At 44.2% G+C, this 17,485-nt stretch overlaps 1 protein-coding gene across 1 annotated transcript in view; it reads left to right on the top strand.

Annotated features, from left to right (window-relative positions):
* AFF3 (ALF transcription elongation factor 3) overlaps positions 1–17,485 on the top strand; it is a 628,646-nt gene that overhangs the window by 471,782 nt on the left and 139,379 nt on the right. The window lies entirely within an intron of this gene.

Genomic DNA, 17,485 nt, shown 5'->3' with positions numbered 1-17,485 from the left:
TGGTAATCATAGGGTTGCTGCCAGGAGACAAGTCCCACCCACTCACTCCTATTCTGCATGTGCCACATACTAAAAAAACGCCATGCAGCATTTTGTGGAGCATGCCCAAAGTTATACTCAAGATCTCTGTACGTTGAGAGCTCCGGAGAGCAGTGCTGGACCCATCTGACAGGAACCAAATGTCCTTTTTCAGCATGTAGCATGTACAGAACAAAAGCAAGTGGCTGTGGCTTGTTTCTCATAGGTGATCTTAGGTTTACTGTAGAGGTGGTACAGATGTCCCCTTTGTAGAATGGTTAACACTAAGATAGATTTCTTTAAAAGTAATACTTTGCCGGTATTTTTTTAAGTATGTGTAGAGGTTATCAAAATAATTGAAAGTACTCTAAACATAATAACAGATGTGCTTGCTTCATGCCAGATTATTTGTGCTAACTACTGTACTTGTTGGAAATGTTCTACACTGCTCCTGATTTATTTACTTGATGCATCCCAGAAATATTTTTGGATCAGTCCATTAAACAAAAAAAAGAATTCTGTTGTAAAGATTCAGATTCTTTAAACTTGCAGATATAAATTTAGGCAGCTGGAGGTAAATCTGAAAGCCTAAAACTCCTCTTTAGACCCCCCAGAAACCAAGCACAGCACCCCCCACCCCGACTCTATATGCACTAAGGGTGTTTCTAGACGTGCTGCGGGGGAAGGGGTGTTTTAGAGTGGCTCCGAGAAGCACCCTAACTAAAGCACCCGGAGTGTCACATGTATCTGCATCCTTGTACTGAAAAATGGTGGCAGGGGTGCTTTAACTAAAGCTCACTAAATTAATTGAGTCTGCTGGAGTGTGGTAATTACCACGCTCCAGCAGACTCCAGCATCATGTGTATCAGCATCCCTGCACTGAAAAATGGTGGTGGGGGTGCTTTAACTAAAGCTCATTGAATGAGCTTCAGTTCAAGCATCCCCCGCCGCCATTTTTCAGTGCAGGGATGCTGATACACATGACGCTGGAGTCTGCTGGAGCGTGGTAATTACTAGGGGTGTGCAAAACAGACCATATTTGATTAGGATTCGGATTCAGCCCGAATCAGGGACTGATTTGATTAGTTTGTATCTGATGAGGCATGAAGTTAAATGTGCGACTCAAGGCACTCCAGCATGAAAATGTTGATCTTGTTGTCTTCAGATTCTTCAGCTGTAATGTCTATTATTTTAAAACATCTTCCAAACTATAAACCAGTTAAAACCCTTTAATATTAGATATGCTAACATTTCACCAGTTTTAAATGAAGCTCTTAGATGGTAAAAAGATTCAGCACATGGATTAAATTATTTAACATATTTATACAATTTCTTTTGTTTAATGTATTTCACCATGAAACCCTTCAGATTTCATTACTTTTCTTGTATGTCTAGACAGTTTAATGGACATCCTATAGATGAACTAGGCAAGGTAAAGTAGGGGCATGTCTTGTCTACACTTCCAACTTACTATGCCAGGCAACAGCATACTCAAACATATTGCACTGCTCCATACACACTACCCCTTTACCAGAAACAGTTTTGCCATGCTCATAAGGCACTGAAAAAATCTTTTTGGCTCTGCCTCTCTATATAGCACTGTCTGATACAGTAAACTTTCAGGATACACATGCTCTAAGAGGGAAAATAATGTCTGGGGGGACAATAACAGAGCACAAGGGTATTACAGAGATCAGGGAGTATGATATAAATATTTTAGCAAAAGACAAGTCTGATTTTAAGTGTTGTAGTGTACCCTTAGTTTAGAGAGAAGAGCTGAGTCTTAATCAAGGGTAGGATCTGATGAATTAGGCTTCAGCTTGGGACAATGCGATTGTCTCTGATAAGGTCTGAAGACAGAAATATGTATTTTCATCCAGGTGAGGAGGATGTAAATGATAGTAGTAAAGAAATCAAGATGAGAAATGGATACATAACAGCTTCAATAGAGGACGTGTGCAAGGCATTACCGAATCTGTACCGTATTTTAGGAGTAACAGCAGGCAAGATTCTCTGACTTGAGAGAAGCAAAGGAAAACAGGTTTGAGCAGAGTGTGTGTGAGCCTACAGTAATTACATTATCTACACTTATTAGCCAGTCTCTTAATTTTAATGACTTAAATGTACCTTTCCCCTTTAATGAGTATAGTTTATCCATTTAAACTGATCATTGTAATTTTACAGGCAATGATCATAGACTCTAATATGTAGAGGAAAATTTCCTGTTGGCATATTTTACTCCAAACAAACTGAAGAACATATACATTTAAATCCCCAATCAATAGTTGAAGAGCACACAATTAACAGGTAGATAGGTAGTTAACATAAATCTGCAAGTTAAGGAGCTAATTCATTTTGTTTTATAAAGCATGGAGTAATCATTTTGTCATCATCTCACTCAGAAAATGTCTGAAGCTTTGTAGCGTAGCATGAAGGTGTCAAAATTATACTTAAGATTGTTCAGAATACTGAATTGCGGTAGTCATTGCCTTTCAGTTTCCTGAAGTATGGAATTGCACGCAAAACCTTGCTATTATAATTCTATGCTCTTCATTGTAGAGGTCACAGGATAACTTAAACCAGTCTTGGGTGTAATATTAAAAGGAAATTGCCAACTGTAATGAGAAAATTCTTTTTTTCTTTTCTTTTCTTTTCTTCTTGTCCTTTTACAATATGAAAATTTTGTAATAGGAAGCAGTTCCTTTAAGAGGGAAAAAGTCTGAAATCATTTATGCCATTCATGTCAGTCAATAGCCAAATAAATTAACTGACTGGTACACATATATGGAATAATAATCTAACGTCTTTTGCAACCAAAGTCTGCTTCCTTGTATGCATTTTCTTCCTCAGGATCAGGTTGGTTGCTGCTGAAGTTTTGTGGCTGTGAAAATTTATTACCCACAGAGTCAATCTGCATTCAGGCTGCCAAGCCTGAATAAATAGAGTCATTGTGCCTGTCTGGAATATGTAACCAAAGTTCATCCAGTCAGCTTGACTTTTGCATCCTAGGGGATTCATAAAAGCCAACACCCTGGTATGTTCTCTTGATTCCTGCCAAAATTTTGTAAAATTGTATAAACAGAAGTTGAAGAAGCAATCAGACCCACTCTGAAGGACGCAACTCCAAACTCAAAATCCTGCTCTATCTTCAAAGAAACGAACTGAGTTTTAGTACTTTTATTAATAATCAAATGGATAGCCCATAGCAGGAGAAGGTAAGTAGAAAGGTTGAATGGCCATAGGTATGGTGCATAGGAAAAATCAGTGAATGATTACCTCAAGCATTGTTTACTGTATTCATTTTACTGAAGTACACTACACAAAAGGAAATAGTAAAAGTGGTTTTACATGTAGCTGCCCTCTTTAGGAAGCTATAGGAATCGACAGTTTCTGTAGGATCTCTCTTTACTGTTACTGTCAATGGCACAAGCCAAGGGAGAACCAAAATAAATAAAAGAATATATTCCCTTCAAGAAGCCTTTAAGAAAGAAGCAGCCTCAAAATAAAAAGGCCTACGGCCCTTATCACAGGGCCCCAGATCAGAAAAACAGTGTCTGAAGCCTGGCCTACTCACTTAGACCCAAGAGAGGAATTGCTACTCAATCAGCCCACCAAACTCCAGACCATACTCTTCCTTACTTTGTTTCCTTTTCTTGATTGTGCAGCTATTGTATTATAGCTGATAAAAGCCAAGCATTCAGCCCAATCCTGGGGTAGGAAAGGGCAAATGGTGTATGCCTGGCCTGTGTGAGTTGTAGATTCAAAAGAATCCCAGAGGCCAGGTATAGACATTAGACTTTTACCAGTATAAGTGATCAGAAACTGGTCTATACGCATAACAGAACAGAAGTTCTGCACACATAGACTGGTTTAAAAATGACAGAACCCAGTGTAAGGGTGTTTATAAACATGCTCTGGGAGTGGGGGGATGCTTTAATTACAGCAGCTTTTGGTGCACCCAGAGCATCACATGTATTGGCATCCCCATACTGAAAAATGACAGCAGGGGTGCTTTAACTAAAGCTCATTGAATGAGCTTTAGTTAAAGTGCCCCTGCTGCCATTTTTCACCACAAAGACGGTAATACACATGATGCTGGAGTCTGCTGGAGCACCATAATTACCATGCTCCCATGCACTGTAATTATAGTACATCAGAGCAGCCTTGCTGCACATGTATAGGCACCTTAAGTTTCCCTTCCCCCTTATACCCCCCACCAAAGGGTAAATGTGTGTTCTGCTTGCAACTGATCTAAAATATGCCGCTTACAGAAAATCGAGTCACTCAGATCAATTCCACCTCTGACTTTTTGAATGTCTGTACCCATAAAGAGATAATCCACCTCATCACAATAACTAGCAGGTTTCAGTACTAACAACAGCATAGCTGAGGCAGCTCAGCACAGATTGCAAAACCTGTCCCAGACCTTTTATACAGTTATCATACATGTGATAGCCAGCTTAATGTTAGCACAAGTATGTTTACATGGACTGCAGTTAAACTGCAGTCTGCAGTGTAGGCATACCCATTGGCTAGTACAAATATAAGTGTCTTTAAATCTAAAAATTGTATTATAGCTGATAAAAGCCAAGCATTCAGACTGAATAAGCTTCTGTCAGGGTTCTCTGTAGCACAGAAATTTAGAAGCCTGTTACACAGTACTCCTGTCAGCTCTATTTCCTTCCTTGTGAATGAAACAACAGTATATTACTCCTGTTGATCAATTATGATCAATGCAACTATGTATTCAGCAACAGGATGTCATTTGTTTGGAGAACTCCTAATGTTGTGTTTAGTGAATATATTTTACTGCAACCATAAACAAAAAAAAAGAAATGAATATACTTAAAGATTCACCTACATGGTTATACAGTGAAATTTTGTATTTCTGGACATGCATCCACAATCAATAAAAAGGTTACATTTATAACGAAAAGAAAGGTCATGCATATAAACTTCTCTAGGTACATTTTGACAAACCTAAACATGTCTAAATAAACAGTTTCTACACTTGAATGTAAAAATCCCAAGATATTTCAAATAATTACTTACTTTGTATTGAGTACATCTCCATGAGATGCTACAAAACATGATTTCATAGACATCAGGGCTGGAAGGGACCTCGAGAGATCATCGAGTCCAGCCCTCCGCCCAAAGGGCAGGAAGTCAGCTGGGGTCATAGGATCCCAGCAAGATAAGCATCCAATTTACTCTTGAAGGTGTTCAGTGTAGGTGCTTGAACCACCTCCGCTGGCAGACTGTTCCAGACCTTGGGGGCTCGGACAGTAAAGAAATTCTTCCTTATGTCCAGCCTGAAGCAGTCTTGCAGGAGTTTGTGACCGTTTGACCTACTCATCCCTTGGGGTGCTCTGGTGAACAAACGTTCCCCCAGATCCTGATGGTCACCCCGGTAAACTTATAGGTGGGCATCAGATCACCCCTGAGCCTACGCTTTTCCAGGCTAAAGAGTCCCGTGTCTCTCAGCCTATCATCGTAAGATCTGTTTTCCTGTCCTCTGATCATGCGCGTGGCTCTCCTCTGGACTCTCTCAAGCTTCTCCACATCCTTTTTGAATTGTGGAGCCCAAAACTGGACACAGTACTCCAGCTGCGGCCTCACCAAGGCCAAGTACAAGGGGAGAATGACGTCCCGGGATTTGCTCAAGAAGCATCTATGGATGCACGCCAGCATTTTGGTCGCTTTATTAGCCGCAGCATCGCATTGCAGGCTCATGTTCATCTTGTGGTCAATGATGACCCCCAAGTCTCTTTCTTCTGTAGTGCTATCCAACGTAGCACTGCCGAGCCTATAAGGATGCTGCAGGTTTTTCCTCCCAAGGTGGAGAACCTTGCATTTTTCGGTGTTAAACACCATGAGGTTCTCGTCTGCCCATTTGCTGAGCTTGTCCAGGTCAGCCTGGATCACCCACCTATCTTCTGGCGTGGATGCTTTGCCCCAAAGTTTGGTGTCATCGGCGAACTTGGCCAGTCCACTCCTGACTCCAATGCCCACATCATTAATGAAGATGTTGAACAGGATGGGTCCCAGGACAGAGCCTTGAGGGACCCCACTGGTCACAGGGCACCACGATGAGTGACTGCCATCGATTACAACCCTCTGGGTCTGACCACGGAGCCAATTTCCCAGCCAGCGGATCGTGGTGGAGCCAAGGCCACAACTGGGCAGTTTGGCCAAGAGGTGATCATGGGATACCAGATCAAAAGCTTTTTTGAAGTCAAGATATATGACATCAATCTCATCTCCCTCGTCCAGGTGATAGGTCACCTGGTCATAGAAGGAAATGAGATTGGTCAAACAAGACCTACCCGCCACAAACCCGTGCTGGCTGTCCCTTAGAATGTTAGCCTGGGCCAGTCCCTCAAGGATGGCCTCCTTAATAAACTTTTCTAAGATCTTCCCCAGGATAGAAGTCAGGCTAATGGGCCTGTAGTTAGCCGGATCCACTCTCCTCCCTTTCTTGAAGATCGGCACCACATTGGCCTTCTTCCAGTCTTCGGGCACTACACCAGAGCGCCAGGAGTTTTCAAAGATCCGTGCCAGGGGCTGGGCTATGACGCTCGCCAGCTCCTTGAGTACCCTGGGGTGCAGATTGTCAGGGCCGGCTGACTTGAAGGTATCCAGCTTCTCAAGGTGTTCCTTCACAAGGTCAGCATTTATGGAGGGTAGGGGATCCCCCTCACCCGGATCTCCCTGTCCCATAGCAGGCATGGGCGTCCCGTGGGACTGATGAAAGACTGACGCAAAGTACCTATTTAATAGGTTGGCTTTTTCCTGGGCGTCAGTTGTCAGTTGCCCCATCTGGTTTAGCAGGGGTCCAACATTGCCCTTGCTTTTCCTCCGGCTCCCCACATATCTGAAAAAGGACTTTTTGTTGTCCTTGATGCCTGAAGCTAGTTGGAGTTCAGTTGCAGCCTTGGCTTTCCTGGTTTGCTCCCTGCAGAACCGGACCAGCACAGAATAATCCTCCTTGGAGGTGAATCCCGTCCTCCATCCTTTGTAGGCTTTCCTTTTTAGCCACAGGAGGTCCGCTAGGTCCCTGGAGAGCCAGGGGGGCTGCTGTGCCTTCTTGCTGCCTTTCCTCCGTATTGGAATAGATTTGGCTTGTGCATTGAGGATCACTTCCTTGAGAAGCAACCACTCTTCTTGAACTCCCATCTCCCTGGGGTCATGGTCCCTGAGGGCCTGACTGACAAGCCTCTTGAGCTTGTCAAAGTTGGCTTTTCTGAAGTCAAGGACTTCTGTGCTGCTGATTGATTTTCCAGCTTTACGGCAGATGGTGAACGTGATCAGCTCGTGGTCGCTGTCACCCAGCTTCCCATCAATCACTAGGTTGCCGATTAGGTTGTCCCCCGTAGCCAGTACCAGGTCGAGCAGCGCTTTGCCTCTCGTTGGCCCATAGACTTCTTGAGTCAGGTAGAGGTCATCCACGCACGAGAGAAAGCTTTGCGACCGCTCGGATTTTGCTGAGTGATCTTCCCACGAGATGTCCAGGTAATTGAAGTCACCCATGACAACCAAGGTCCTGGAGCAAGCGGCCTCAGTCAGTTCCTGGGCGAACTCCTGGTCAAGCTCAGGACTTTGAGTGGGAGGTCTGTAGTAGACTCCCACTGTTGTGTCCCCTGTGCCGTATTCCCCACAAATTTTTACCCAGAGGGTCTCTAGCTGTCCATGCCAGTCGCCAACATCAGCTTGCAGGGACATGTAGCTTTCCTTCACATAGAGAGCTACACCCCCGCCCCTTTTGTCAACATGATCCCTCCTGTACAGGGTATAGCCCTCTATACCCGTGGTCCAGTCATGGGTGGAGTCCCACCAGGTTTCCGTTATCCCAATGACGTCATAATTTTTTGCACTGAGCAGGAGGATGAGCTCGTCCTGCTTGTTGCCCAGGCTCCTGGGATTAGTGTACAAGCAGGCAAGTGTGCCCTTGCAGGCTCTTGCCTTGCTCACAGATTGTGCCAGGGCTGGGGCAGGGGTGGGCTCCCTTAAGTGCCTTGGTCTGCTGGCTTTGCAAGGGTTGCTCAGCGGGCCAGCAGTGGCAGTAGTCCCCCCATCCCCCAGTGGGCTTAGTTTAAAGCCCGGTGGAGCAGGTCAGCCAGCCTGGCTGAAAAGAGCCTCCTCCCCAGGGGAGAGAGGTGGAGGCCATCTCTTCCCAGCAGCTCACTGCTTCTCTCGCCAAAGAGCGGGCTGTGGTCATGGAAGCCAAAGCCTTCCCGATGACACCAGCTCCACAGTCTTTGGTTCACTGCGTGGATCCTCCTCTCCCTCCTCAGCCCATAGCCCGAGACTGGGAGGATCAACAAATACACCACCTGAGCTCCCAGACCCCTAAGCCCCACTCCCAATTCCCTGTAGCACCTCATGACCTGGCTGGGGGTGCTCCAAGCCATGTCATTGGTGCCCACGTGAATAAGGAGCATAGGGTAGTGGTCTGTGGGCCGGAGGAGCTGTGGGATCCTCTCCGCAATGTCTCAGCTGCAGGCCCCCGGGAAGCAGCAGACTTCCCGGGCTAAGGGGTCGGGGTGGCAGATTGCCCCCTCAGTGCCCCACAGGATGGAGTCTCCCACAACAAACACCTTTTGTTTTGTCTTGGGGAGAGTGGGGGCAGTAGCTGCGGTTGAGCCTGGGTTGCCTGCAGGAGCTGGCAACTGAGCAGGCTCTGCTGGGGCTGCAAGAGGTGCAAACCTGTTGCTAAGCTCCGGCGAGGGAGGGGCCTTGGTGCGGCGGGCCTTAGGGCCCTTGACCACCTTGGTCCATGCCCCTGACTGGGCAGAGCAGGAGGTCCCAGAGTCCTCCTTAGTCCTGGAGGGAGACGGTGCTCTACCCTGCGGCTCCTGGGGGAGAAGAGCCTGGCAGTAGGAGTCTATCTCCTGCTCGCAGTCCCTGATGGCACGCAGTCTCTGATGCTGCAGCTATAGTGACATAGTGGCTAATAATAAACATCCACCGCCAGTATGGCACAGTAACAACTGCACCATAGGGACACATGTAGATACATCCAATGAGAGCATCCACACATGCAAGCACATGTGCTTGCAGCAGCTCAAATAGAAGCGGTGCAAATTTGAGCCGAGGCTTTTTGCCTCAGCGCACATGCTCAGACATGCACTTTGGATAATTACGAGGAACTTCTTCACAGCTAGGGTGGCCAAAATCTGGAATGGGCTCCCAAGGGAGATGGTGCTGTCCCCTACCCTGGGGGTCTTCAAGAGGAAATTGGATGGGCATCTGGCTGGGGTCATCTGAACCCGGCACTCTTTCCTGCCTATGCAGGGGGTCAGACTCGATGATCTATAGAGGTCCCTTCCGCCCCTAACATCTAACATCTAAATTGTGCCACCTGGGGCAAAATAAGCCTGTCTGGCTCCTCCCGGATCTGCAGCCAGGGGGAGCTAGAGCCTGGGGCCAGGACCTGTGCTGTCCCCAGCAGTATAAAAAGCTGCCCTGTCCTGGCCCCAGCAGTACAAAAACCTGCCCTGGCAAGCAGGTTTGAGGTGGGGCAAGAGGCACGTGCACACTCGTCTGAAAGCACCCAATGAGTTGCAAACTGAGAGCGAATTGACTATAAACTCTTTTTCCCCTGTCATGTGGCTTTATGAAGTCTAGCATCAGCCAAACATGGAGGATAACTAGATGCATATGGAGAAAGTAGATACACTACGTAAACTTCAATAGGGCCATGAAACAATCTGTTAATCATCAGAACTATTTTTAGCCAGTAACTTGTTCAATAGTATGCTAATTGCATTTGCAGATGTCATGTTCAGAGAATTTATTCACAGTAGGTCTTTTTTTACCATTATCCTCCCTTCACTGGTATTGTGTTTGATGCTTTCTCCAAAATGATAATGAGTAGAAAAATGAGAACACTCAGATCTAGAAAAATAATACAAAGCAAGCAACATTATTCCAAACCAGCCTGAGTCTCAAAGATGGTCAGGACAAACTTGCAATAATTTGTTTCTGATCATGATGGACACTATATGGCTGAGAAGAGCAAAGTCACCAAAATGAGACTTAAAAAAATGATTTGAGGATTATTCCTTGATTGGGGAAAAACTTTATATTTAACAAAATTATGTCCATTATTATCTGTATATTAAAAGAATAATCCTTTTGGCATAAAATCTGAAGCAAGATTAAGTAGATGATGTGAGCCAATTTTTAACAATGCCATGGTTTATCACTACTGGCTAGCTGTGTGATATCTACATTTTACACTTTAGCAAGGCATGACAAAGCAAACCAAGTTTTCTTCACTAAAGCTGACAGATAAAACAAAGTAAGAACTCAATCTGGTCCTGCCAAACTTGGCTCACATCCCTGCCTATCTTACAAAATCAGACTCAATATATGTCATGTACTGGAAGTCAGATCAAGCTGTAAATGTGAATGCTGCTACAATGACTGACAGTGACAGTGTACATTAGAGAGTGGGTTGAATCATAGAGTTACCCAAAGTTTGGAGGGATTCCCATAGGGGGTTTTAATTTGGGCCATTCTGTAGTAGCTAACACTTAAAATTAGAGAGTAAATACACATAAATACAAGCCCATCTTTCATCTTTCACCATCAGTGGCATAATGATTTGGCTGGGCATCTGGGGCAGCTGCCACACAGAGAGAGCAGTAATTTCTAGTTGTCACTACTGCTGCTGGTGCAGTCATGTGGCTGCAGTGGCAGATATTTTTTTCCACCTCATTCTTTCCCCATATCCATTCCTGGGGTGGCTATCCTGGTCTCCCCACTCTGGTTATGCCACTGCTCCCCATGTTGATGTTGTTGCTGAATAAAGTTGCACTATATAAAATCTCCGGAATCTATCCTTTGTCACTGCTGCAGTTCTTGTCTATCCCTATAATTTCTCATCTTGTCTATTGTGATCCTCCTTCTTTCTGACTTCTTGAAATCTGGCCTTGCTTTCTCTGAGAGTCAAAACTGTTTCACTAGAATCATCTTTCATGACTGCTACATAAATGACCATAGGGCTGGAAAGCACCTCAACAGGTGATTTACTCTAGTGGTTTTCAGTCTGTGGTCTGCAGACCCCTAGGGGTGCACTGACTATGTCTAAGAAGTCTGCAATAGATGACTGAAAATAAAGTTTCAGATCCTAGAAAAGGCATTCCATTTCCAAAATGGTCCACATCTCCATTTGAAATTTTTTTAGGTGTTTGTACTTCCATTTGAAAATTTTTAGGGGTCTGCAAATAAGAAAAAGTTGAAAACCACTGATCTAGTACAACCCTCTGCTCAAGGTAGGTTCATCCCTGTTTAAACCATTCCAATCAAGAATTTGTGTAACCTGCTCCTAAAACTTCCAAGGATGGAGATTTCACAACCTCTTTTGGTAATTTTTTCTGATGCTTAACAACAACATTGGAAGTTTTCTTAATATCCCACTTAAATTTCCCTTGCTGCAATTTAAGACTATTATTTCTTGTCCTTTCTCTTGGAGCCACAGAGAATTATCTATCACCATCCTCTTTATAAGAGTATTTGAAGACTGTTATCAAATCCTCCCTCAGTCTTTTCTTCTGCAAACTAAACAATCTCAGTTCTTCCAAAATTTTTAAATTATGTTTCCTGGACCTCTAATCATTTTTGTTCCTGTCCACTGGACTCTTTCCAATTTGTCCATGTCTTTCTTGAAATGCAGTGCCCAACACTGGACACAGTACTCCAGCTGAGGCTTTACCAGTGCTGAATGTAATGAGAGAATCACTTCATTTAACTTGCAAGCAACACCCTTGTTAAGAAAACTTGGTGAGCTATTGGCTTCTTTCACAGCAAGAGGACACTATTGACTTGTATTCAGCTTGTAGTCCACTATAAGCCCCAGGTCCTTTTTTGACAGTACTACATCCTAACCAGCCACTCCCCAGTCTGTATTTATGTATATGCTTGTTCCACCCTTCACGCAGGATTTTGCACGTATGCTTACTGAAATCCATTTTGTCTCATTCCTCCAGGGCTAGGGGCAGAAGTTACACATAAATGAGTTTAAGTGATCAGAAACTGGTTTAAACCTGGAATAGAATAGAAGTTCAGTACACATAAGCCAGTTTCAAAATGGCTGAAACTGGTTGAAAGTAAACCTAGCTGAATGTAATATCAGACTTGACTGATTTTGGTGAAACTGGTTTATGAATCTTCTTTCCAGGCCTCTTCCTGGTTCAAGTTAAATCACAGTCCCCCAGGATCCCAGTATGCATTCCAGCCCTGAGCTGGGCTGGGCTTTCTGCTGCAGCAGAGAAGTGTTGAGTGGGGAGCTGGCATCTGGGGCCAGAGAGAGAGGTTAAATTTCCCTTCCCCCAAGTACAGAGCTGCCCTGCCCTGCTAAAAACTTACTGCTGGGTGCGACTATGGCCTACAAATCCCAGAGGCACCTGGAAGCAGGAAGAGGAAGTGATGAGAACCCTGCAGAATCCTACTGCTGTAAGTCTAAACTGCAAATCCCATGGGCCTGGGGGACAGCAGGAAGAGGAAGTGAACACACAGTCCATGCTAGCTACATGCCAGAAAGCCATGCTGTAGCTCCCCCCGGCTTCTGGCCTTAGTCACTGCAGCTGCATTTTCTAAATCAAAAGTAAATGTCTGTCCAGCTGTTTCTCAGTTTAATCTCTGCATTTTAGACTAAACTACAAAGACTGAATCAACTCCGCCTCAGGCTCTTTGACTAGTTGTACTTAGTGCATTCTGATTCCTAATCCTGACCTCCAGAGTACCTTCAACTCTACACAAATAGATGTCATCTATAAACTTGTTCATTTTGAACTCAGTCCTAACCTCCAACACATTATGAACATTTTAAACAGTAATGGACCCAGGACAGACCTCTGGGAAAATCCATTCAAAATCTCCTAATTAGATATGAAGCTATTGATGACTACTCATTGAGCAGTTATGTATCTACCATACAGCACTTCAATAAAGGTCTGATCCAAAATCCCAGGAAGTCATTTAGGTGACTTAAAAAAGTTTTAAATCAGTCTCTTAATCCTTCTGCTTGATTTTCCTTGCCTTCCATATCAAATATAAATGAAAGCCCTGTACAAGATAGCTCCCAACCCAGAGGTCCATGTCATCTTGTTTTCTCTCACGTTCATACCTGTTATTTTTAACTATGAACCCCTGTACATGGTGTCCATAAACAGGTCTGTCATGATTCCATCCTCTCCTTAAGAATGTATAAGCCTCATAGGCCCCCTTTACATGTTACATTTATGCCACAATCAACAGCATAGGTAAGGGTGTTATCTGATTTAAAATCCCATAAAGGGAGGAATGAGTCACAAAAATGTTCCACATATAATGTAGCATATTTCTGTGGCTCATTTGTATGATGCCTTAAATTTAACCTGGCCAAGAATCAGCTATCTCTAGATCCAGCAGGAGGCTGAGCAGGGGGTGAGAAAGGCCTTTCACTCTTCCAATCAGGGACTTTAAACCCTACACTAGACATCAGTGGTTGGGTTGCCTAGCGCTGCAAAGCAGAGACTCCCAGTGGGGTGTTAGGGTGAAAAGAGAGCCTTTGGCTTCCCCCATCAAGGCTTTAAACCCCTTACCAAGCAGTACTAGATGGACAGGTCAGTGCAGAGGAGCAGAAACTTCTGGGAACTCTAAATCTTGTGCCAAGCAGCACTGGCCTGGCTACCCAGCATGGAGAACTGATGCTTCTGACAGGGGGAAGCCTTTGGTTTCCCCCAGTGGGGACTTTAAACCCCACACCAAGCAGGTCTGTCCAGCTATGTCTGGAACTACACCAAGATCTAGAACAGTAAGCCTGGGGGTGGAGAAAGAAAGAGGGGGAACCACACTGGGATCCGTTCCAGACTCTGTTGCAGTCCCCCAGCTGCTCTGACAATCGTCTGATTTCAACTTACTGGTACAGAGGAAGCCCAGGATCATGACCATAAGCATGAGTTAACGCCATCACACATGTATGCTTCTGTATTCTACCTGGTACCCATACTTAGTGTAAGCCATTGTTTTCCATCCAGGTATTAAGCCCTCCCTCAAAAGGTACCACAGTAGCTTGCAGGAAGCAAGAGGCAGAGCAGAAGTTGACTGGGAGTGAGGAAAGTTTTAGGAGCCCACGTTTTTTCTTCACACACAGCTAAAGTGCTGGCATCCCTATAGAAATAACGGCAAGTGGCTCATTCTGTGCCATCTACCTTTGTGTCACTTTCTAGAAGCAAAACAGAAATCTCAGTATCTACAAGTTTGTCATTGTCACTGAATGGCTAACACTTTACAAATTTAACTAATTCTGATAATACCCATGAGAGGCTCTAAGGAAAAAGTAGGTCAGTGTTATATCCCCATGGAGCTGACAGGAAAACTGAGACGGAGAGGATTTGTTCTAAGCTACATAACAAACCAATGACAAAACCAAGGCTGCCACTCAGGTCATTCAGTTCCTGGTGCTGTACTCTTTACCCGCTCAGGTTGAACAAAGACTAATAAACAATGAACCAGAAAAGGAGTCCTACTGTATTTTTATATCGTACTGACCTCCAAATAAGATATACACCTTGCTTCTGGAAGGCAGAATATATAAAAAAAAGATTTGTCCAGAGTCTTGGCTGACTGCATACTCACTCTCCCACAGCCAGGCCATTGGCTGTTTCAGGCTCAACCTACAGTGTTAACCCTCTCACAGTCACTAAGGAATTGGTAACAGCTTTGGCTGCTCAGTAAAAATCTACTGCCAATTCCTTAGTGACTATGAGAGGATTAACACTGGAGTCTGCCCCTGCTGCTTGCTGGGCCAGAGACAAGCAGCTGCCATTTTGGTAGCCATTAAAGCACAGTGTCACCATGCTTCTATTCCTCTCTGTTTCTATTCCAGTAAAGAAAATTGGCATTCACACTTAAGATACACACCCCAATTTTGGAGGGCTGATTTTTGGGGAAAGGGTGCATGCGGTATGTGAATAAATACAGTAAATTGTGGAAATAATGATAAAATCAAGGTGGAAAATAAATATCAAGGAGCTGAAAATCTCAAATCACAGAATTAGGAAAGAGTTTTATAATTTCTTGGAACACCTGACTCAAGTGACCAAGAAAAAAAATTGAAAAGCGGAATAACTCTCAGAAAGGAAAGCCTTGAACCAACCAGTAGAACCACTGTCACAGGCATATTACAAATTTAAAGAAGAAATAGTCAGTGGAGCTGACAAAGAATTTTAAAAGCTCACAAGATACAATTTAATTCTTGGACAAAACCATTAAAAACAAGGAAAAGAACTACAATAATATATTGAGAACACCACACTCCAGCAGACTCCAGCATCATGTGTATCAGTGTAACACTGATGTACACTGAGAACAACATTTTTGATACTAGAGGGCTATTCACTCTAAAAGAAAAAGGTGAAATTTGCAGAAACTGACAACAAACTGCAGGGGGTTTTTTAACTGTGAGAATGATTAACCCTGGAATAACTCGGTGTGGATTCTCCATCACAGGAGATTTTTTAATTTTGATTGATTTTTTTTTCTAAAAAATCTGTTCTACATCAACCACAGATACTGGATCTGAAGCAAAAATTATTTCAGGAAAGTCTCATGGACTGTGTTACGCAGGAGATCAGACTAAATCTTCAAAATAGCCTGTTCTGTTCTTAATAGCCATGAATCTATTAGCAAAATTGTGTTTCTGATCCAAAAAAATGGAGGAAACATGGAAATAAAACAAAAGCTATTCCACCACCTAAAAACCAGCATCACAAGAAAAGTAAAAGCCCAGATAAAACATAATTCTCAGAGGCACATCCACTTAAGCATTGTAGCTTCTGCTGGTGGTAGTACCGTGTATTTACTACTACATAGGATGATTCTGGTTCTTTAGCCAAGTGATGAGGGTACTTCCCTATGTTATAGGATCTTTCAATAGTCAGGCTTACAGCAGATCACGCTTTGTGATGTTATAGGTGGTCAGGCTCAACTTTATTGATGAAACGTTAAACAAAACAGAATCAATGGTGCTGTGTCCACCAGTGAGCACATGCTCACCATGTCTCACGCGCCCTAGTGACACGTGAGACTGCTGTCGTATACTGGCGAGGTGTTTCCAGGATAGGTCACTGGGATCAGGCAAGTCTGGCGTCCTCCCCTCCGGCTGGCCGGGCCGAAGGTCGTTCCGAGTTCGAACCGATCCGTGAGTATGTTCTGTCGGGCGCGCAAAGACCCCAAAGTTCATAGTGCAATGTCTTTTATACCCTCAGTGATGCAGGGCAGTCTAATCGCGTGTGGCACTTCTTCATTGGCTCGGAGCAGTGACTGTCACATTACTGACAGACCCTGGACTTTCTCTTGAGAAACCCCGTGTGGAAAACCCCAACCGCATGTTTCTTCTATAATGCAGCCCTAGAGTCTCTTATTCACTTAGCACCTGTTACATAAACACTATGCAAGCCTCTAGCTGGCGTATGCGAACATGGCCACCTATTACAAAAGGTTATAACACATAGCAAGTGCAAAATGATTACAACACCCTACAGAGGGTAATTTTGGGTTTTAGTCCCTGTTTTTTAACCAGTGACTATGTTGTTACCAGATTTGCCCGCTAGTTTGGGGTGTGCTCATTTATTAGGGCTAGGGTCTTGGCCATTCTATCAATGTGCTGCTTGTGTTACTGGTGTTTCTATATGGAGCTGTATCTCTCCCTTCTGCAAGCCCTCACCCCCCAATGGAGCTATCTTGCAGGACTCAGTTCAGTGGGGCTGGGTTCCTCCAGTCCCCAAATCAGTCATACACACACACACACACACACAGAGATTAACGTGACACGCCTGATCTGGCCGGGTTGATCAGCATGGACAGGCTGACACCCTCATATGCCAAGAATCAGTTCATCAGAGCAACAATAACCACAGTCAGACACAAGCACACAGTTAAACAGAAGACCTCCGAATCCGGCTGGGTGTCCAGATGACACCCTCATGGGCCAGCATTCAGTTCATTAGGGCACGTCTGAACCAAACTGGGTCAATCAGCCTGTACAAGCGGCTCCCCTTATGTGTTTCGAACTCAGCACGTCCCAATCTTTTAGTCTCTTGATGAGCAGACCCCACAGTATTTCTGGGCTTCACAGGGATCTTTAGCTTAGGTAAGAGGGGCATTGCTACAGAGCAAGTGGGGAAAGAGAAGTAAAGAAGGCAAAATATACCCAGTTACCACCAGTTTGACTATAAAAGTTGTTTATTGCTAAGTAGATGAAATATATATTGACACTTGTAGTGATAGACATGCAAAAGAAAAACAAACACAAACAGTCACAGTATACCCTGGTTTCACTAAGTATTTGGGGAAACTTAGCTCAAGCTTAACTAATACAGTTCGAGTTCAGAAATCTATGCTTAGAGAGAGAGAAGAGAAAAGAGAGAGAGAGCTGGGATCTCACCAGTCCAAGGCACTCGGGTTGCAAAGCTGACAG

This window comes from Crocodylus siamensis, chromosome 1, assembly GCF_052110815.1.
Source record: "Crocodylus siamensis isolate JL-2025a chromosome 1, ASM5211081v1, whole genome shotgun sequence".
NCBI classification, from domain to species: Eukaryota; Metazoa; Chordata; order Crocodylia; family Crocodylidae; genus Crocodylus; species Crocodylus siamensis.
Note: the sequence above shows the minus strand (reverse complement) of the source record. Positions and strands in the feature narration are given on the sequence as shown.